The following is a 22,121-nucleotide window of genomic DNA, read 5'->3' on the forward strand; positions in this document are numbered from 1 at the left end:
GTTAAAGGAGACAAGCGTTTGAACACTTGGGCTATCATGGAGCGAAGAGGAGTTGGGGGGCAGAGCAGGGCAGAGGAGAGAAAGGGAGGGGCAGGGAGAGTAGGGCAGTGGGGAGGAGGAAGGCGGATGAAGAAGAGAACCAAGAGAAGTGGGAAGATATTCGTTCCTGGAGCTATTTATTATGACCTTTCATTTCTGAAAGAAACAAAGGCTGCCTAGACTATAACAGGTGAATCTCAGACTTAGAAACTGAGAGGTTTCTGATTATTATAAACGCTTTAAACGAGTATTAAGACAGATACTCTCAATGAAATGTAATAGCTTAAAGCTGAAAACCACTCAGTCTAATAAATTTAAAAACAAAAGTGAGGGCAATGTTCTTTCTTCAGCTTTAGGCTGGTTATTTCCTCCTAGCTTTAAAAACATCTGTATTTTGACTCTTAGGTATTTCTGGCATAAAAATGTAGCCCACTTGGCAGTAATATGTTCAAATAGATTTTTTAAATATCCTTATATAGAAATAACATCGTTAAAGATGTGTCTATTTATACTATCAAATAAATTTCAGAACAATGCTGCTTATGATTGCACTAACGCTATAAGACTTACATCTGGAGTATTGAATGTTCTCTCCGCCATGCTTCTTATGACTAAATGTACTTTGTTAAAATTTCCTACCCAGGATTATACTGCGTGATGCTCTTCCCAGCAATTTACAAAAGGTCGGTTTGTCTGTGGTCCAAAATGACACACTGACCACATACTCTGCCCTTTGGGGTTTGCGAAGAACTGTGACGCATGTGTAGATTTAGGGGTGAGCTTCCCAGGCATTATGGGTTAAGCCCAAAATATCCTTGGTTAAAGCTTACGTATTTGAACATTCTGGTCCCCGTTTGGTGGCACTGTTGGGAAACCTTCAGAAGATGTGCCTAGATAGCAAAGGAGAATCACTGAGGTGAGTTTCAAAGGTCACAAGCAGTTCTAGCCCTAGGTCTGCTGACCCACCCAGTTGTGACATGCGGCTGGCTGATATTGTGCTCCCACCACTATGGCCAAAGCCTCGGCCAGTTCCTTCCGCACGCCATAACGGACCGAGTCCTCCCAATTTATGAACAAAAGTGATCTCTACTCCTTTCGGCTGCTTCCAGCAGGTATTTTTGACACGGGAAGGAGCAAACTTGACACCAGGTGTCCCAGATCCTGGCTCTACCATGAAACAAATGGAAACAGCATAGGTTGAGGAATTTCATTTTTAAATGGGTTGTCTCTTAATGTTTATTTTAGAATAAGGCAACTTCAGATAAATAGCCCAGATTAGTGGAACGTGGAAAAAAAAATAGGATTTACAGACAAAATGAAGAGCCAAACCTCAGTGGGCTTTTGGCAAAATGTTGGATAATGGGAAGGAATGAAGATAGGAGTGTGTTCCCTAGAGACAAAGAGCTTTGCTGTCACCTGGTGTATGTGTCTTGTTGTCATCTGGCCTGTGGTATTGCAATGCTTGTGTTCAAATAACTCTCTCCTTTTTTCAGATATGTTTGTTTGTTTGTTGTGTGTTCATCCACAGGTGCTACTGCTTGTATGTGCTCTCTCCTTCTGCCACCTGGGCTCCAGGGCTCAGACTGTCAGGCCCCACAGCAAGTGCCACTTGCTGAACCTTCCTTTTAGTCCTCGAGCAACTCCTGTTTTACATAGTGTGGCCTCAAAGTCATAGAAGTGGTGGCATGCTCATTACGACAGCACTCGCTAGCCAACGCAGAAGGGGCAAAAGCTCTCAAGGGTAGCCTGGGCTGAACTGTGGGATCCAGGCCTGCCCAGACTATATAGTGATACCTTGTTTCAAAACCACACACACACAAACCGAACCCACAAAACAAAACAAATAAAAAATTACAATCATAAAAGATGACCCCAAAGTCCAAGAGTAGTGAGACTGGCAATTCAGATATGCTAAAGAGAAACTGTGACGTACTTTATAGAAAAATTCTTTATAAAAGTTCTTGATTTAGTGAAGAGAGGAAAAAATATGTTGAGGTTGCTAAACCCCACCACAAGCTAGTGATGACTGCTTACTATATCTGATTTGTAGACTAAACTTTATGATAGGTCTATGTATATGAAAATCACAGCATCTCTGGAGGCAATACTACTCATGACCTAAGGCATCCACTGGATGTCTTGGGATGTATCTCCATAAGCAAGGGGGTACCACCCTAAGTAGCAGTGGTAGACATAAAAGCTTAAAGAAGCCAAAGCCTCAGTTTCCCATTCTTGTTTTCCAGTGAACATATTTATAAAGATTTATAAAAAACATATAATAGCAAATACTGACCTTCTATGGCATTGATAAAGGCTGACCTAGGATACCTTAAGGAAATCAAGAATATGCAAGGCATCTATACTTAAAGTATAGAGCCCAGCGTGGCTCAGAATATCCCAGAGGACCCTGGCTAAAATTTTAATTGTCAGGATCAGTTTTGTGGTTCTGAAGTGACCTGTGGTTTCACATGAGAAATACCCACAGCTGCAGAGGAAACCACAGAGGTCTGGAAGCTGCAGGCAGAAGCAAACAGAACCACAGTGTATTCTACAAGATCATGAAGGACCACAGAAAGCCATTGAAGGGAAGGAAAACACATCCCACGGCTGGGAGTTTTCAGAGTGTTTAAAAGCAGGGAACAGAGTGGAAGGAGGGAGAAGGGGGCCTCCTTGGACTGATTTCTACTTGGAAATGGAAGGGACTGGGTCCTCCCTTCCCATTATGACCAGTTAATTACAGAATGCAACAGAGGGCTTGGTTTCGTAATATTTTATTTCATCTGAAAAAAAATTAATTTAACTTCTTTATTGATTCTTTGGGAATTTCACATCATGCTCCCCAATTTTGTTCACCTCCCAGACCCCCCATATCCTTCCCTCACCCCTGCAGTATCCCCCCATCAAGAAATTTTTTTTGAAGTATCAAACCAAAACAAAACAAAGCAAGCAAGCAAACAAACAAAAAAGAGCAAAACTTTTTATTTCATTTTTTAACCTCTACAGGCTTCATTAACTTATGTCTTTGGAAAAGTTTTAAAATATCCAATACTTTTAATCCACATGCTTTTACAGGAGAAAGAGAAAACATTAACTTTAGAGTTTGGGTTTTTTGGTTTTGGGTTTTGTTTTTGTTTTTTTTTGCCACAAATTCTCTCCCCTTAGAAATAGCAGCTACAAGGAACAATAATTGTTACGAAAATTTGTTTTGTTTTGTTTTTTAATGTTTTTAACAAGTCTCGCCTAAGGAAAGTTTGAGTTTCTTTTTCGTTTATATAAGGGCCTTTGCTAGCTCCCTCTACTGGCGGAACTTGACGATCAAGAGAAATGGGGCATTCGGAAAAACTTCTCTAATGACAGAGCCGGAGAGGAGCTGAGTAGAGCTGTTTCCCCAGCAATGCCTGGACCACTGGTTTGCTCCCCAGAGCTGAGCAACATGAAAGAATGACAGGCCTAAGTGGGGCATGGAAGGGGACCTGGAATCCCAGCCCAGGGGGACCGTGGCAAGAGAATCCTGAGTTCAAGGCTAGCCTGGCACACACATGTGTGAAACAGAATTTAGGGCTAAAATTCGAGCAATGAAATTGGTCTATTGTTATTGTCTCCAAAAAGCAATCGTTTTCCTTTTCCTCTTTCTTTCTCTGTGTTTTTACTCTTTTTTTCTTTATTCTTTTTTCCCCTTAATTTGTGACATAGGGTCAGACTTCATCGCCCAAACTAGCTTCAAACCCCTAAGATCAAACAGTTCTCTGCCTCAGCTTTCGAAGTAGCTGAGCTACAAATGTTTACTGGGACCTTTTTATTCAGTCTGCCAGTAACAGACCAAATGGGTTGCCACTTTGTAGTAAAATTCTAGTATAATATTAGCAGTCATTAAATTATTCTTTAAAATAATAATCAGGATGGTAATGCTTATAGTCTAAGTCATTTATATGCTATCATTTAACATAATACATGTTCAATATCTTACATGTATAGACAAAATCTTTTTGTTTATTTGAAATACAGTCTCATGTAGCCCAGGCTTTCTCATTTTACTTTTTTTTATATTAAGTGCATTATGATCACTTTGGAAGGCAGGAAAGCCTTCTGTCACTCAACGACTCTCTCTTATGTTTAGTTATAAACACAGACTCCCTGGACGTCCAAGCTACGCTCACCAATGCTTCGTGCCAATGCGTGCACATATAGGAGTGTGTTAGGCAGTGTTTGTACAGTCAGAGTCCCACTCTTCTCTGGAAGATTTGGGAGGGTTGAGAACCCTGTGAGACTTACTACAGCACTGGCATGGAATTAAGGGTGTGTGGAACCTGAGCTCGCCATACCGGGGAGATGGCATAGAAACTGTTACCCTTTCAGGGTCCTCTCCACTCTCAGGTTGTTGCTGTTCACCCTGACTCACCGCACAGGTGTTTGGTCTCACACGGCACTGAAGCTTCCCCTTCCCCAGTTCTTGATGATCCCCTATCACCTTCCATTCTGCAACATCCACACCCACTGACGACTTCTCAGAAGAATGGAGATTTGACATCCCCCAGACCCTCCAGATTGCTAGGTCCAGTTCAGCACTTCCGTTTAGAAGTCTTTAAAGTCTCCACAGTAATCTGCTGGTATTCTACTTAAAATCAGCCTTCCTCTAATCTTTCTCATCTCAAATAAATGACGCCACATTGGCAGCCACCTTTTATTCATTAGTGATAGTTACTAATTTGCATGTGCTTAATGGAGATCAGGTTCTAAGTACATTATATTGTGTTATATCTTAGTACATCTAATATATAAATGGTAATAGAATAAAACACTTGAAGCTGGGTAGTTTATAAAGAAAAGAGGTTTACGTATCTCACGGGTTTGGAGATTCAAATCCATAATGTTGGCATCAGCTCCACGCGGGAAGGCCTTACAGGTGATCTGTCTTGGTGGAAATAACATGAGGAGCTGGGAGACCAGATAGAAACCCAGGGCTAAGGCTCACGCTTTGTAACTAATTCTCAGCAGAAGCAGCTCCCAATGTCATGAGAAGTCAAACCACAGCCTATGAACACACATATCTAATCTTCACAATGTCCAATTGACCCTGTTGCCATCTTCATTTTCCAAACAAGCACAGACAAGTTGGCATATCAAGATTATGCACCAAGTAAGGAGCAGAGGCGGGATGGGAGTGAAAGGGCACCGATCCCAAGTCTGCTGCAGAGCGCCGTACTGTCCCGTCTCTTCTTTTGCCCTTCGTCCCACACGTCCTCCACCAGCAAGTCCCCAGTTCTCTCTGAAATAGAGCCCCTTCTCCCACACAGCCTGCGTTCATTTTCCCAAGCAGGGCCTAGTGTCTGCCTAGGCTGTTGTGAAGCCTTCAAATCATTGTCCCTGGTGGTCCTTGAACTCTTTGACGTAATAATTCGTATTTATTAACATGTTTCATGCTACCTTCCCCCCTGCTGCCCCCAGTTTCAGCTTTCCAGAATTCCTTCCCCAGACCCCCCAGCACAGCTCAGCCTAGCCTTCCAAACATGCCTCGCTGAGCTCAACACACACCCTGACCACTCCCTGTGGTGATTGTCACACGGGCTGTGTTGCTCCTCTTTGGCCAAGGATGGTTGTTGCAGGCAGGGCCTTTGCGCTTCCTGCCCCTTTCTGCTTAGACCCTTCCCTTGAAACCCTCGCAGCCCACTCACTCAGTTTGTGTCTCCTCTGGCGACCTGTAAGTTCTTGAAGAGGTCTCCTCCAGTCCCTCTGTGTGAAATAGTCCTCTGTTTCCCTTCCGTTTTTCATCTTCTCACCCTGTTTCTAGTTATTTAAGTCAAATGGATCGAACTTGGATATTATGTGAAATATGTGCTTGTTGGTTGTGGCTACATCTTTCAACTGCTTATACCACATGGCGAGGAAAGAATCTTGTTTTGTTTGTGCATTTGTCAATGGTCTAGAATGGAGTCGAATGTGTAACAAGAAATCAAATTTTTATTTCATAAAAGAATGGATATTTAGCCAGGCGGTGGTGGCACACGCCTTTAATCCCAGCACTTGGGAGGCAGAGGCAGGCGGATCTCTGTGAGTTCAAGACCAGCCTGGTCTACAAGAGCTAGTTCCAGGACAGGCTCCAAAACCACAGAGAAACCCTGTCTCGAAAAACCAAAAAAAAAAAAAAATGGATATTTGTACTCAGATAAATGGCTTACTCCTGAAGGCTTCATGTTTTTATGTGGACTTCCTTTTCTTCCTCTTTTCTTAGGAAGGTACCCCCTATGCAGCAAAGAAGCATGTTCAAGTTACCATGCCCATGAGCCCCGCTGCTCCCAGCTCCCATTCCTCTGGGTTAGACCATGGAAACTAGAGTACCATGTCCGGCCCTTGGCTGGAGCTTTAATTACCTCCCCTGTCCTGGGCAAATGCATCCTCAGCTCTGTATAGTGAAAACTGGCTGATGACAATACCATGGATATTCTACAAGTAGGCCAAAGAGAATTCATGCCAAAGACAGTGCCTTTCAAAATTATAACAGGATAAATTAGTGAGAGGCACAGCCACAAGAAAGTGTATTAGCCAAAAACCAGAGCAAAAGCCCGAAGGTAGCAGGGGTTCAAATAGGCGCTACAGTGCTCCCTGCGTCATCTCATGTCACTGCTTCTCAGCCCCAGAAAGCACACTCTGAAAGAGGCCACATGTCCGAGCAGTCGAGAGCACTGTGCTTGCTGTGAACATGCTCTTTTGCCTCGGATGCTGGTGGCCATCGCTCGCTGAAGGGCCGGGGCCTGCGGTTCCGTTGCATAAGCAATCCTGGGGCTGGGTAAACATGCCTGACTGATTAATGATAACAGCTCTTAAAACACCGCAGACGTTTCCAGCGCCCAGAAATGTTTATTTTTTATACTAAATTAAATTCATTTTCCCTCTCATTCCCTCTAAGGAGAATGGTGACAAATTTAAATTCAGAGTGGACGGCTATATTGAAGATGGCCATGTGCCACAACCTCTAAATAGGTTATGGTTTGGTGTGTATTTCATCAGGAGGGTGGGAGGTGGGAGGATATGCAGAAGTGGAAGGAGAAAAGAAAGTGCTGGATGGGCCCCCGAGCCTCTGGACAATTAGCACTGAGCCCTCTGCCTTGTCCACAGAAGGGGCAGCAGATAGCATCATTTGCCAAATACAGCAATAATCCAAAGCAGCAGTGATTACCACATTGGAGAGCACGGCCGATACTCATTTGCCATGGGAAAAAGAGCAGGAAACAAATGCTTTAAGAGCCTATGCTGAGTCAAGCCCTACAGTGCCAGCAAGCAGAATGCGTTACGGGTTACGATGTTCAGCACAGCACACAACACGCTGATCCTGTTCGTTTGCCCGGAGTAATGCTCGCGGAGCAGAATAAGCCAATATAGCATCAGGGGAATTCCCCAACCTGCTTGCTGTGGGTATCAGCACTGCCTCCAGTGATGACGGCAAGAGATACCTGTTATACACAGTATCTATTTTTTATTCTTGTTACTGTTCTTGTTCAGGTGCCGTTTTGGCTACAGTTAAAGTGGTAAACCAGCTGTGGCCCGACATAGCTGTATGGAGCTAGCCAGACCACATCATCCAGTGTTGTGTTTCCTGAATTCCCATGATGCCGGCAATTCCCGTTTTCAGAGAACTACTCAGAGGAGCAGGTCCCTCCAGTGGACAGTTGTCCTCAGTGTCTAAAGGGCATAGTCTGTGACTGCTGAACTTCCTAAGACCCCACAGGAAAGAAAGATAAAACGCAGGTTGTTGTGAATACCATCGTAGAGCGTGGAGCTGAATTAAGCAGTGGTTTATAAAATAACTTTGTGATATCAAATGTTTGTATTCAATTTCTAAACTATTTAGCCTCCAATGGCCTCTGAATGGCACATATGGTTGCGTGGACACCTGGAAGATGGACAGTCCCGCTGAGAACTATGACTGAAGAGAAGGCATTTGACTTGCTTGTCAGGAAAGGCCCTTGTTATTGTTGGGTAAGGTTTGACAAGGATTCTAATGTTTTCTTGCCTGTTGAAAACAAGAGTATAATCCCTTCACCATGTAAAACAGTCATATTGTCTAGGCATGAGGAATGGGGAAAGCTGGTGATATTATTAATTTATTCTTCTATAGGTATTTTATATGTGCTTGTTTGTGTGAGGAACTTGCTAGGTTTCAGGATGAGTAAGTGCTCAGCACAGCTCTCCCACTGCCCTTGGCTGTCTCCATGTTCAGAGTGGAGAACACACATGGAAGCTGAGAAAGCATCCTAACGGGTGACCAATTCCAACATACCACTAATCCTCTGTAAGGAATGCAACAGGAGACACTCGCAGGAAATTCGGAACTGCTTCCCCCTGCTTGGAAAACACAAGAAGACCCTTGGCCTAATCTAATAAGTATAATTGCGGGCTTAACGATGCAGTTCTTTTGGGTTAGGTTTTGTTCTGTATTAAAGGGTACAGGCTCCTGGAAGAAGCAATAAGAGCTAAATGAACTACAAGCTATTCTGAGGACCTTTTTAAAAATAGCACTGGGGGCTGAACTCGGGGCCTTGCACATGCCAAATAATGCTTCTAGTGTTGAGTTACTTCCTTGGCTCCCCTCAGAGCCTTTCCAGAAGACGCCTCTGATCACCAGGAATTTAATGCAGAGGGCCATTTCCTAAGATCCAAGAACGCCCCAAGAAAAAGCACATTTTTCTATCCTTTCTGGAGAATCTTTCCCTCTTAGGCGGCTAATGCTACTAAAATTCTGTCAAATAAAAGCACTTCAAGGCGTGTTTGCTGGGCAGTGGAATCTACAGCCTTCCACTTGGGCTTCTGCCCACCTGGACCCATCTTTAGAAATCAGACCATCCTATGGCACCAGAACAAAGCAATGGAAGCCTCCAGTCCACAAACTCCCCTTGATAGCACAGTATAAAAATCCACAATCACGATAGCTCAGTAGCAGAACACTTGCTTAACGTGTGCAAGGTCCTGAGTTTACCCTCAGCACTGCACAAATAAACTATTTAAAAAAAGGGTCCCAGTTAAAGCTTACAGAAGAGTAAGTAACTGCTCCCTTTCAGCAACACAATGACGGACCCATCTGCCAAGCTGTGTCCTGTTGCAACAACCACTCTCTCAGGGTGGTTATAACAGCAACTTCTCTCAGCCTGGTTACGTCCACCACTGTGACTTCATCTCATGTGTTTGGTTTGTTTGTTTGTTTGTTTTTGAGACAGAGTTTCTCTGTTGTAACCACCCTGGCTGTCCTGGAACCCACTTTATTCTGGACCATGATGGCCTCAAACTCACAGAGACCTGCCTGACTCTGCCTCCCAGAGTGCCTGTGCCACCACCACCTGGCATCTCATGTGTTCTTTATCACGGAACCTAGGCAGGAAAAGCGACCTTTATCTGGGACGTTGGGATGTCCTGAAGGAGGGAGAATGATGGCAGATGGTATAGACCAATCTGTTCCTATTCCTGTTGAAACAAGCCGCTGATACGCTGTCTGGAGTAGAATGAAGGTGTGATTCTCTCAGAGGGAGAAGACTCTTGCAGAGGCTGTATTTGAACAATTTTACCTACTGTGGTGTACAAGGATGATTTGGATAGTGACATAATCCAGAAAGGGTGCTAGGTAAATCAGCAGGTCATGTCAATTGGCTGATTCTTGGCCTTAACTTTGTCATCTACAATCGAAGATTTGGTTTACAGGGTGTCAAGGTCTCTTCCAGCTCTGACATGGAGACCAAACCTTTGCATTATGGTTGTTTTTTTTCGGGGGGGGGGATTTTATCCATATGAAATAGTATGGCGTCTATTATTTCTGAGACCTCATCAAGCAAGGTGCTTAGACACACTTGCTGGATAACTAAGTTAAATCCTACCAAGAAAATGTATACTTGGTGCTTGTCTATTAGATACCTTCCTGGAAAGGGGTTCAATGATGTAATGTAACAGAGAGGGGAAAGAGACAACAGGCACATGAAGAGAGTCTTGTGGGGGAGGCTAGAGGGCCAAGGCCTAGATTGAACAGCTTTGTGTTCAAGCTCCTGGCTTACAGCAGGATACTAAATTTGAGCTTCCTGTAACTCCAGACTCTACAACCTGCTACATCTAAAAAGCTTACGTGTTTTGAAACTATGTAAATGGGGAAGAAACCCCCCCTTCCCCATCCTTATTTTGTAAAGTTAAAAACACACTCAAGAACCACTAGAATTCAATTACGGGAAGTGCTGCCACAGTGTACAAAAATGAAATTCCGGATTTTGCTGTGAAACGGAAGCGATAGCCCTTCTGACCTAACAGAATACTGGATTTGTGAAGAAAATACTGAACCAGGAGATGCCAGCTAAGAAGAAACGCACAGCGAGCGCTTTTGTTTACACTGTCTTAGTGAGGGGACACGTTTCTTTTCAAAAACTCTCCTGCCATTACCAAGAACTCACAGCATTGAGAGTCACATAGTTACAAAGCACAATGTGAATTTTGTACTTGACATTCTGCTGAAGTGGGGCTCATTTGTCTCCCGTGAGCTTCTTTTCTGCCCCCATGCAATAAGGGTACGAGATTGCTAGCAGATTTCCTTAACCACAGGAGGGGCTCCATTAGTTCATTTCTTGATTTTTTTAACCAGCCTGTGTCAATTTGCTTTTTGTTTATCAGTTCACTTCAAATGGGGTTAAAAAAAACGCGTTACTCTAGTTCTAGATTTAAAAATAATTAAGCCCACATCACTGGCAGAATTCATCCAGAATAATAACCGCCTTGTGGAGGAAGCGGCACCATTCCACTGAAAAAGCCATCCGTGACCCTCCTCTTCTGCCCAACTCCAACATGATGAGTTGGAAAATTCCAAACTGTGGTGACGAGCTGAAAAGTGAAACAGAAAGCAGGTCCCAGACAGAGAAACAGAACCCTGGAGGGCCTGGGAAGAATACAAGCCTTCAAACCAGGGATTTCGGACAAACGCCCTCCATCAAGGAGGGGAGTTGCCAAGCGACTTCTCTCTTTCGCAGGGATGGCAGAGAGCCTTCCATCCCTTGCTCACTGCAGAGATCTGACAGACCCTCAAGCGCCAAGACCAGTCCTGCGCCCCGCAGCCTACAGGCAGTGGCCTCCTGGGCTGCCTGTGGCATCGGACAAGCAGTAGCCAGCCGCTGGTAATAACCAGATTTTAAAGTCTGGCACTTGGAATCAAAAGCTCTTTTACGATTTTCATCAACCGCCCGGAGCCTTGATGTTCCGGGCGGCCCACACGCCACGCTGGTATCGAGCTAGGAAATAGGAAGTTCAGGTGCAGCTTCCCCTGGAAGCCTGGCAGTGCCTGCCGGCCAGGATGAAAGCCGCTGTCACAGCCTCCCCTCCTGTCCCCATTGCCCCTCCACGGCCTAGGGCGCCTTGGATGGATCGCATGCCATTTCCTGCATGCGGCTGCGGCTCTAATTGAAAATTTGGGTGGCCTTGCTTATTTATTTTCCTGGAATGCGGCGGGTTATATTTTCATGGCATTTTCTCAGCAGTGCGGCGATTCAATTTCAAACTACAGCAAGAAGAAAAGCCAGTCCCCCGTCAGCAGCAGGCTCAGGAGACTGGCTCTGGCTGCGTTAGTCCTGCTTCTGCTCTCTGTTGGTAGAGACGCCTGCTGTTCCGTGAGACTGCGGAGCTCCCGCTCGGTACAGACCCCTCTCAGCCTGGGACGCTGCGACAAGCTCATCAGCCTGACAAGCGCCAGCCAAGGAGGAGCTGCTACCACGTTACAGCTCTTCATAAAACGTGTTGACTCTGATTTCTGTTCTTTTAATATTAAAAAACAGGGCTTATTACTGCATCCTGTCGCGCTGAGGTTGGAACTGCATATATTGTACAAGCATTTTTTTCTTAAGAATACGAAAGCTAAGCGTGAAATTTTAATTTTCTCGAGCCTGCCAGGCCACGTTGTTCTAATAATCTACCATTTTGTGAATCCTGTATTGCCTGACAGTAAAAAGTCTCGGTGGAATTGTATAAAAACACAATGTTGACAAAATTACATTTACACACGAAGCTTAGGGAACTGACACTTCAGAACTGACTTTCGATTTCATCCTGTGTATGTGCAACCTTGATTTCTAAGCTACAACTATGAAAAGAGAGCAAACTTTAAACACTTTGCGTATATCTATTAAAGGATAATTTTAGATTGGTCAAATGATCTACAGATGCTTAATCCGTTTGGCTCCTGGAGATGGTTGTTTTAATTCAACTCTCCGAAGGAGTGGCCACTGAAGGGCAAGTCTATTTCCACCGGTTTTGTCTTCAGAGTGGACTGGTTCTAGACCCCCTTCGTCATCTTGGAGGTCCCTTCCCTTGACTCAGACCAACTTCTGCTAGCAGGAGATTGACCTGTCTACAGTGCGAGTGGATTTACCTCAGAGACGAGAAGATCTTTCTGCGGCGCAAGCACAAAGGTCTATTTGAGAGTGAAAAGTAAAGTCTTAATAAATGCTGGCTCTTTTTTAAAATTTTGGCTTATTCTGAGAGGTTTAAAAAAAAACTTCATCTGCGCATTTTAATAAAAAGTAGTGGTATGAAATGAGTCTTTATAGAAATAGCTTTAAGCTGTCAAAAAGCATACCTGTAGATAAACATAAAGATATCAGAGCTCATGAGTAAAACAGCTTACTAATGCCTCACTATTCTGCACAAATAGGATTTGTTTTTGATGTCAACTTGATTCTTTCCTTTTTCTTCTCCCTTCTTTTGGGCTGTGGTTCCACCCTGTCCCCCTACCTCCTGTGTCTTTACTCACAGTTAAAGGAGTTCACCAGGGGGGAAAACTTTGGTTATGCAAATATTGCCTCCCAAAAAGGCCTTACTTTGACTATACATACACAGGCTCCATAATAATCAGTTTTCACACGATACTGGCTATACATTTGAAACTCAATACCTAAGAAATGCCCTACATATAATAATAGCAATACCTTTTGTTTATATGGCTTTTCATAGACTATAAAAAGCTTTTCCAATATATCTCATTGAGATTCATAATTCTTAGAGGCTAACCTGCTTAAAAGACGTATTAAATTCAATAAGAAAAATACAAAGAGAAATGAGTCTATATTTCTTTATGGTAAGCACTTTTGAAGTAAAATCAGCATCAAGCACAGGGAATGTGTCTATTTAACCTTGAATGGCTATGCAGAATAGTTCATCTAGTGAAGAATAAAATTACTGAATTCTTCTACTTTCAGCAAATAGTTAGGGAAAAACATTAACTGGGTAAACATGAGCATGTTCAACTTATCAGATTTCCCATGTGATCTTTTAAAAAGAAAACGTTTAAAAAGTAAGTCACAATATTGCAGCAATAGTGTTTTAATATTCTTTCTTCCTTTCTCTCATTCTTTCTCTTTTCCTCTTTCTTTCTTCTCTTTCTTTTTTTCTTTCTTTCTTCTTTTTTCTTCTTCCTGTTTTGTCATTTGTTTGTTTTTTCCCTTTGCAGTAGCATGCTAAGCTCTATCCATCTGTATTGTTACATCATATTGTATTTTATAAAAGTAAATAGCACCAAGTTATAGTCTAATTAGAAGCCTGAGCTCTTATAGATATGTCTGAACAGATAGAAGAGAGCTGTGTTCATTATTTTTATAAAATGCCAAAAAATAAAACTATCTTCTTTTTCATACTTTCTGTTATCATATTCACTTCTCTGGGATTAGCAATAGATTTTAGATTATCTGAGGTAGTTGCCTTGGTGCCAAATAACAAATCTAAAATGTTTTTCCAAGAAACGTATTTCATAAAATAAATAAAAGCAGAATCTGGATGAAAAGCAGAATCGCCTTTCATGACTTACCCTTTCCAGGGTGGGGCCCAGAGCAGTCATTTCATTTTAACAGAGATGTGTGTTTTAAAATTTGCATACTCAACTCACAGATGGAGCTAGGTGTTGCCCAAAAGACATTAATTTATAGCATCTAATTTATACATTAATTCAAAACTGTGTCTCCTACCAATGCAGAAAGGACTTACAGGAGAAGGGACAAGTCATCATCTGTACTGTGCCTGCCACAGGAGGAGCTGCTAAAGGAGCCATGAAACAAAACAACAGACCAGCCCGAGTGTGAGCCACACTCTCCCCTTTGCTCTCTCTTGAAACTCAAGGACTTAGACAAAGAACCGGAGCAGCCGTGCAGTGTTGGCTTCTACGATTCCTGGCTCTTTGAGTCGGTGTTCTACATCTGACATCCAACTGTAAACGACTTATAACTCACCTGATTTGGATTAGTTTATCCAAAGCACAAGGCAAAATAAGCCAGGGTTTCTTCAGAACCTTTTCTCATAAGAGAAGCAGCAAGAGGCAAAACAGCGAGGAGCGCAACAGACCTGGAGGCCTACAGACTGGCCAGTGGGACCTGTCAACTCACTTTCAGATTGAAGAAGCCTGTGGCCAGGAAGTTCAAACCTTCCCAAACACAATTCTCTAGTGACATATCCCTCGAGTGATCTGAAGAGCTGGTGAAAGCAAAGAACCATTGAACAAGCTTCTTGTGATGAACCACAAAAAAAAGTATGTTAATTAGAGAATTAAGAAAAAAAAAACTGGAAACCTGAAGTCGGAATTCTTTTTACGTGGTATTGTGCCCAAGACCCAAGCCACGTAGGGAATAAATACTGGAAATTATGATCGATGAGACAGGAGGATGAAAGGCAGGCTAAAATGTGGCTAAGTAAAATAGAATCTAAACATGGCAAAGGCGGTGAGACCCCACGGTTCCTGATGCCCACCACCTGAACTCATTTCCAGTGGGATCTACCTCCAGGTTTATCCATTGAGCTCTTTGTAGGAGCTTCTACTTCTGAATTCTGTTTTAGTTTTCATCTTGCGTGTGTGTGCGCGTGACTGCATATATACATTGTGCATGCATGTGGCTATGCATAATCTTATGTACATGTGGATTGATAACAAGTGCATATATGAAGGTACACTTGCATGCAGACATGTGTATATCTCCTTAACACATGCATAGCGGGTGTGCTCAGTATGCATGTTTGTGTGTATGTGTGTTGTTAACAGTCACAGACACCTGTTACTGTTTAAAAAAGAAATAATTTCTGATCTTAGGAAAATTGGTTCTGCTTAAAATAAGAAAAGGAAGGAAGGTGGACTGGGAAGAGGAAGAAAGGAGAGGAGGTGAGGGGAGAGGAGAGAAGAGAGGAGAAGGAAAACTTAAAGCTTTCTTCTATGCTTACTTTCCTTCCCTCCCTCTATCCCTCTCTCCCTTTCTCTTCTTAATCGATAATTTAAACTTGTACAGCACCAGCTAGTTTTGAGTCTGTAGTAGCCTTTCTCTCCTTAATATAGAAAAGATGGTGTTTGGAGATAAAAGGTGCAAGGATAATTCTCAGTCTCTATGAACTAGAGATGAATTCCTTAGAAAGAATAGGAGTGTTTCCCACCTTCACATAAGGTTGAAATGTTTGCTTTGTTTTTCGTAGAATATTCTGGTGGCCAAGGATAACCCCAGAGGATGAGCACTCCTGGAATGGCCACTAGGGTGTGCAGTATGTTTACCATGGCTGGAAACAGATGACAGAAAGGTGGCCTATGAAACTAGATGGAGATCTTAACACCTGGGACTCCACACTCTGGCGGACATTGAGCAGGTGTCTAGCTCTGTTTCTTGGGAATAGAAGGTCTTTACCAATCACAACTATCAGAAGTATTGCTATCAATTGCAGTAATATTAAAGATACTCTAAGAGACAATGCAGCAGCATAAATTCATTGATCAGAGTTCATCAAGGGCTTTATATTTAGCTTTTTATAACTAAGCAAGCGAATTGTAAAGATTTTGTTGAAGAATAGTTCATTAAATGGTGTGGTTTTTGCTTCCTAAAATGCTTCCACATTTAGAAACATTTTAATTTCTATTTAAGAAATGTTAAAGACTCTTGGGCTTATAAAAATTAATTTGATGTCTCTATTAGTTTATATGTCAAGAAAATACAGGATAAAAGTAGAAGGTCTTGATTCTGTGAAAGAACTTGAATTCTCTAAAAAAAACATTGAGTATCCTAAATTATTTAGGTCCTTTAATGTCATGAAATACATAACATTTTTGATTGATTTTAGTATGCAATAATTAGTCTTTTTGTTTTATTTTTTGACACAGGGTCTCACTCTGAAGCTCAAACTGGACTCTTATCCCATACTGATCTTGAATTTATACCTCCTGCCTTCGTACCTCCGTATCTCTAGTGCTGCCATTGCAAGTATAAACCTACATACAGTTCTTAAAGTCTTAGATCTATATTCAGTTTTAAAATATATTTGAAAAACTTGTTGCCATTTTACAAAATAGAAATTAAGCGTAAATTTAACAGCAAAGAGATTTTCATATGATGCTACGTGTGCCTATCTCACTCTCCTTTTTCAGAAAGGAAATTACTTTGTGTTTGTCATTGTTGTTTGGTAGTGCTGTGAATAGAATCACAGGCACGGGCCATGCTAAGGAAATTCTTCCAGTACTGAACAACATCTATATCCACCCCTCAAATGCCTAGCATTTTGGATTTCAACAAGCATCCATAATGAATATGGAGATCATGTGAGTTATTATATTTTCCAGTGTGAATAAATTCACTTTAAAAATCTTGAAGGCTGATGACTTTGGGACACTCAACTTTTTAAAGTAGTAAGATACCAACTGTAAAGAGATTAGCCATGACAGTAGCCTTGTGTATCGGACAGTTCCCACCCTCAAATCCTTCTCCCCTCACATTTTCACAGGAACTTGGCCAACAGTGTGAACCTTTATTTGGTCCCATACAAAATTTGTTGACTAACACATCTGAAAAAGCAAGCACAATTTTCGGTGTTTCAGAGTCTGTTACCTTCGCTGTTAATGATATTCCTCTAGGTTTTTCATAAGGCAAACTGCTTTGTATCAGCAGGCCTCAATGGTAAACCTTGGCCAAGCAACAAAATCTGTTCATAAATAAATAAATAGACCAAACAGATTTTGTATTTATTTCCTCTTCCTCTTGCTATCTAGGATTGTGTTCTGGGAAACTATTACAGTTGTTATTGTTTTGATGTCAGGTTGGCTTAATGTATAGAGAATAAGAGCTAATGTACAGAAAATGAACAACGTCATACATATAAGAGGTCCAAGTCAATATTCTTGGAACTGAAGAGTTTGATTTGAATTGCTGCATTGTACACATACACAGATCTCTCTGAATTATCAGCTGGAAAGTTTATATTTTTTTGCAGATAAAAAAAAACATTTTTTTGTGGAGGGGGAATAAAATGCTTCCTGGAATGACCTCTAGAATCAGCTAGAAGCAGGTTTCTTAGACACCTTTAAAGGAAAAGACTATTGTGTCATAATTCATTAAGGAAAACAATGTGGAAATTCTGAAAAATATACCAATAAGCTAAATATGTTAAAGGTCCCCCGAGCCGGGTGGTGGTGGCGCACGCCTTTAATCCCAGCACTTGGGAGGCAGAGGCAGGTGGATCTCTGTGAGTTCGAGACCAGCCTGGTCTACAAGAGCTAGTTCCAGGACAGGCTCCAAAACCACAGCGAACCCCCGTCTCGAAAAACCAACCAACCAACCAAACAAACAAACAAAAAGGTCCCCCGATTTCTGTGATGTGGGATCATGACTCATGGCAGGCTGAAAAGGCAACCCAAATACTTTGAGAATTACTTGGTATTTTATTTCTCTTCAAACTTGCCCAGACCCGTTTGGAGGAAGGGCAGAAAGAACACTGCACTTAGTGCCTTTTTTTTTTTTTTTTGCCTTTGACTCATATTTTACTTGACTTACAGAGTTTCTGGCTTGAGATGATATTTACTGGAAAGATCTATGCCAAATGCAGAGTCGGTAGTTATCAGCCTATTTGTGTAAAGCAAGTGCTTAAGAAGCTGCACGGTGTTTAATATTTTTTTCCTGGATATTGGTCAATGCAGTGACTCGTCACGCCGTGGCTTGTCGTTTTTCCATTAGGCAGTGGAAGAGGATTGGCACATTAAAGCAAGCCAGCACTGTAACCAAGGTCTAGAAATTTCCACTCAAATCTGATTTTCTTAAAAAATAAAAGATGAAAACTTCCTTCTGAATGTGTTTTTAACAAAGGCAAGCTCTCAAATAGGAGTCACTTAGCAGCAGTAACAATTCCATTTAAACAGATCTAAAACACAAAATGCCATGATGGAGTAAGTAACAATCTCAGACATTTATTTTTTTTTCCTAAAATGAAGTTTCCAGAAGCTTATCAGCTATCAAGGGTATATCACTTGCAGATATATACTTTTACTTATCTTTGTTCTTAAATGAAACTTGGTAAGAATCCTCACATACCCATAGGGCTGGGAAAACTGTTGTTTATATGAAGGAAGCATGTCATTCATGTCCATGCAATCATCTAAATTTCCAACCTGTGACTGGGATGGGCACGTATCACACTAAGTAGAAAGAAAACATAAACACATAACCCATATATCTAGGGTCTGAAGAATGTGGTCAAGCATGGGAAGAATTGCTTAATGGAAAAAGCAGAAATTCAATAAAAAGTAAAAAATTGAAAACACAGCTCACTTATTTATCGTTATATTGTTTTCTTTTTATTACTTTAATTCACAGTTAGCCCACAAAATGCCTTTCGATGATTGTACCTTAGCAGAGCAATTATTACACAGTGGGAGGCTATCAGGGAGGTGTGGATGTGATTGAGGGCCAAGGAGCAAAGGATTATAGAAACAGAGAGGTGGAGAGCGCCACCTTGAACTTCTGCTAAAATGGACTATATTATAGGTAACTGAGTCACAGAACAAAGCCTCTGGGGACCCCCACCTTTCAATTGAAGAGAAGAGTAATTAGTGTGATCCACTCACCCCCATGGCAGGCAGAATTATTTGGAAAAACTGCACTAACACCACCCATATGCCCCATTCCACCCAGATGGCCAGACAGAGGTGCCAGATGAAAGGGTCTTGAAGCTCTGCCAGAACTCCTTCAGAGGGTTGTTGCTGAAACCTACTTGTGAGATTTCAGGGCTTTAAACCACTTGGGCACTCTCCTCTCCAACCACCTAATTTTAAAAATGAGAAAACTGGAACTTTCCAGAGGTCAAAGACTCGGGGTCACATGTAGGAAACAGAATGTGGGTTTTGGATTTTCAATGTAATTTTCTTTCAGTCAACAATGCTGTAGTCAGATCTAGATTCTTCCAGGTATATGGATATTTTTGTTTCCTGTGATTTGAGTGTTTTTCACGATCAGTGAGAAGTGGAGTGCTTCTCAACTCTACAGTTGAAGTGTCTTTGTTACAAGGGTGCAGTCAGGAAAACAAAGCTCCCCTTGGCAAATTGGAAAGCGTATGTGTGCTGGAAACACCCCTGTGTTCATTTGTGTGTGTGCTCCTATGTTTTGGGACCCCAGAAATAGAAAAACATGCGGACAATGGGCTGCTCCCTGATCTACAGGGTAGTGGGTATTTGTGGATGAAGACATCCAGAGTCCTCACGACACAACTACCTTTTCCCCATGGTTTCTCATATGCGCAGTAACAGTGCTGGTGTCCCGTCACTGCCTTGAGAACCCCAGGTCAGTCTCTGTGAGAGACACACATCTGAGCCTTCCAATTTAGCAACGTCCTGCTGGACATAGGGAAACCTGTCATCACAGACTGAAAGGGCAGGGATAACATTTTTGTCATATCAGAATTTTAAAACATGGGATCTGAAGACAAACTGGCAAACTGTATGCAAGCTGGTACCCTGAACAGTGTGAAGCCTTGCTAAAGGAAAGGAGCAAGACTCAAGTCTTGTAGGCAGCATGATCCCGCAGCTGATCCTTCTGATCCCAGTGGGAGAATAGACCTGGGTAAAAAGTCAGCACCTCTACCCAGAACCCTCTTCTTTATAGGATACTACCGCATCCATGGGGAAACTGGGAATAGGTCGTATTTTCTATGTCCGTCTATAGTCACTTACATGGCTCACAAAGTGCAAATTTGTTTTGTTCAAACTGAACCAGATGTACCTGTCTCTAAGTAGAAAAGAATCCAAAATACCTAATATCACACACTCACACACTCACACAGATGCAGAGAGAGAGAGAGAGAGAAAGAGAGAGAGAGAGAGAAACAGACAGACTGAGAGTCACCTACTCCTAGGTAGCAATATAAACTCAATTAAAAGCTGGGTGTAATTAGAACAAGCATATAATCTCAGCACTTGGGAAGCAAAGGCAGGGGAATTTCAAAGCCAGTCTGGGCAACGCAATGAGACTCTTTCAAAACACTGATAGAAAAGAAAAAGAAAAGAAAAAGAAAAAACTAAAAGTAATTAAAATGCTATATCTGGTTAGAACTCCCCTATTTATGACATGAAGAAATATTAATTCCTGGTCACATATAACCACAGTATTTGGTTATTTTTGAGCTGGGAAAGGGGGCAGGGATTGGAGCATACCCTCCTGGGATGCTAACTGAGCCATTTCCACATTCTGACCCAGTTCTTTTTCCCTAGGCTATGCGGCTCTAATACATCTTTGGCACAGAGAGCCTTTCCTCGATTTCTTCCCTCCCTTGTGGACCACCTACGGACATAGCCTACTGCCAGAGACACCCAGATGTAAACACAGGTGTTCAGCACATCTGCACTATCGCACTGGATGGCAGTAATAGCCATATGGTTAGGGTAAGAGTAACACCATGCCTCTTCTTTAGAGCCAAGTTTATTTACAATTTTCAAAAAGAAATATGCAAATTTCAAGTAAATAAAAAGCCCACAGGGCTCCATTTCACTGTAAAATTGATCAGAGACATATGACCGTGTGGAGGACTTCCCACAAGCAGATCTAAAGCCAGTGAAAAATGAAGATAGCTAAGTCCATACCAAGGCATTTGCTAGGTGCACACAATAGTTAAAATGAAGGTAAAAAGAATCTGAGTCAAAGAGATTCCTAAACCAAGAACCATGGCTAAGGAATTGCTCTAACAGCTCAGTATTATGACAACCTTGCAAGATTTCAAGTCCTCTCTGTAGCTTTGAACATGAATTATCTCAAAGCTGGTGGTATTTATTGAAGCATGCCAGCCATCACTATACTGTCAGGATTTATTTATCAAATATTCCCCCCCCCTTTTTTTTGCATGGCCATTTAGTATATTTTGAAGCAGACGACTGGAAACAGGTTTCCCCACGGCTCTGGTGTTACCATAACAAACACTTGAACTTCAGCTTTTCATCCAACAGGTATTTATCTAGAGTGAAGCACACACAATCCCTTCCCTCGAGATGTTCAGGGCTGGGACAAAAAAGTAAACAAAGAGACAGTGCTCTGTTGACAGGCTGTGGCTACTGGTCTTTGGATGGCCAGCCTGGAGGACTGAATAACTGTCATAGCGGGGTCTCTATGGTATACACAATGACAAACGGACTACTCCAGCCAGGCCCTTGGAGTCTGTGAGTTAAATGACTGACTAATCGTTAGTTTCTACAAAAAAGGAGCGTTAAGAGATGGCACATTACTAAGCTGCATTGAGGGCTAGTGTTGCATGCTAACTATGGCCCCTTTCAAACTGACATGCCATGCAGTACTGAGTACTTAAGGTGTTGATGTAAGGCAAAACAGATACATAAATTATCCAAGGAGCCGAGCAGAGTCCTTCGGTGTTTCCAAAGATTGTTTGGGAGAGGCTACGGAGGACTGCGTCAAAGTCCTTCTTAGTTCTAATGAAATCTGAAACAGTTTTGAAAGCATAAACCCGTACAATGATTTGTAATTGCCCTAGCAGCTACTATTGCAATTTTAGGTTTAACGATTTTATTTTCTGGCAACCTCTGCACTACTGTTTGCTAGTTGGCTTAGAGTTTGGACCAGAAACTTGAGGGAGAAAAAAAAAAAAGAAAGAAAATTGTACCAGTGTTCTTTATAATAACAAAGGAGTCCCTTTCCTCTTCTGAGTGTTTCTGTTTCAGTAGTATGGTATATTTATTATTATTTTTTGATCCAGGAAAAATCTGTGAGTTCTCAAGGCCGCACATTCTGGCTTTGATGGCAGGACAGCCTAACCTGAGAAATGGCGTGTCACTGAGATCCAAAGGG

The 22,121-nt window shown here is 42.1% G+C and overlaps 1 long non-coding RNA gene across 1 annotated transcript; it reads left to right on the forward strand.

Annotated features, from left to right (window-relative positions):
• Window positions 1-10,927: 10,927 nt before the first annotated feature.
• LOC142848800 (uncharacterized) lies at window positions 10,928-17,327 on the forward strand. The gene is made up of 4 exons (XR_012910478.1): window positions 10,928-12,461; window positions 14,018-14,566; window positions 15,496-15,663; window positions 16,172-17,327. It is a non-coding gene; the product is annotated as an uncharacterized LOC142848800 (long non-coding RNA).
• The last annotated feature ends 4,794 nt before the right edge of the window (window positions 17,328-22,121 follow it).

Source organism: Microtus pennsylvanicus, chromosome 4, assembly GCF_037038515.1.
Source record: "Microtus pennsylvanicus isolate mMicPen1 chromosome 4, mMicPen1.hap1, whole genome shotgun sequence".
NCBI classification, from domain to species: domain Eukaryota; kingdom Metazoa; phylum Chordata; class Mammalia; order Rodentia; family Cricetidae; genus Microtus; species Microtus pennsylvanicus.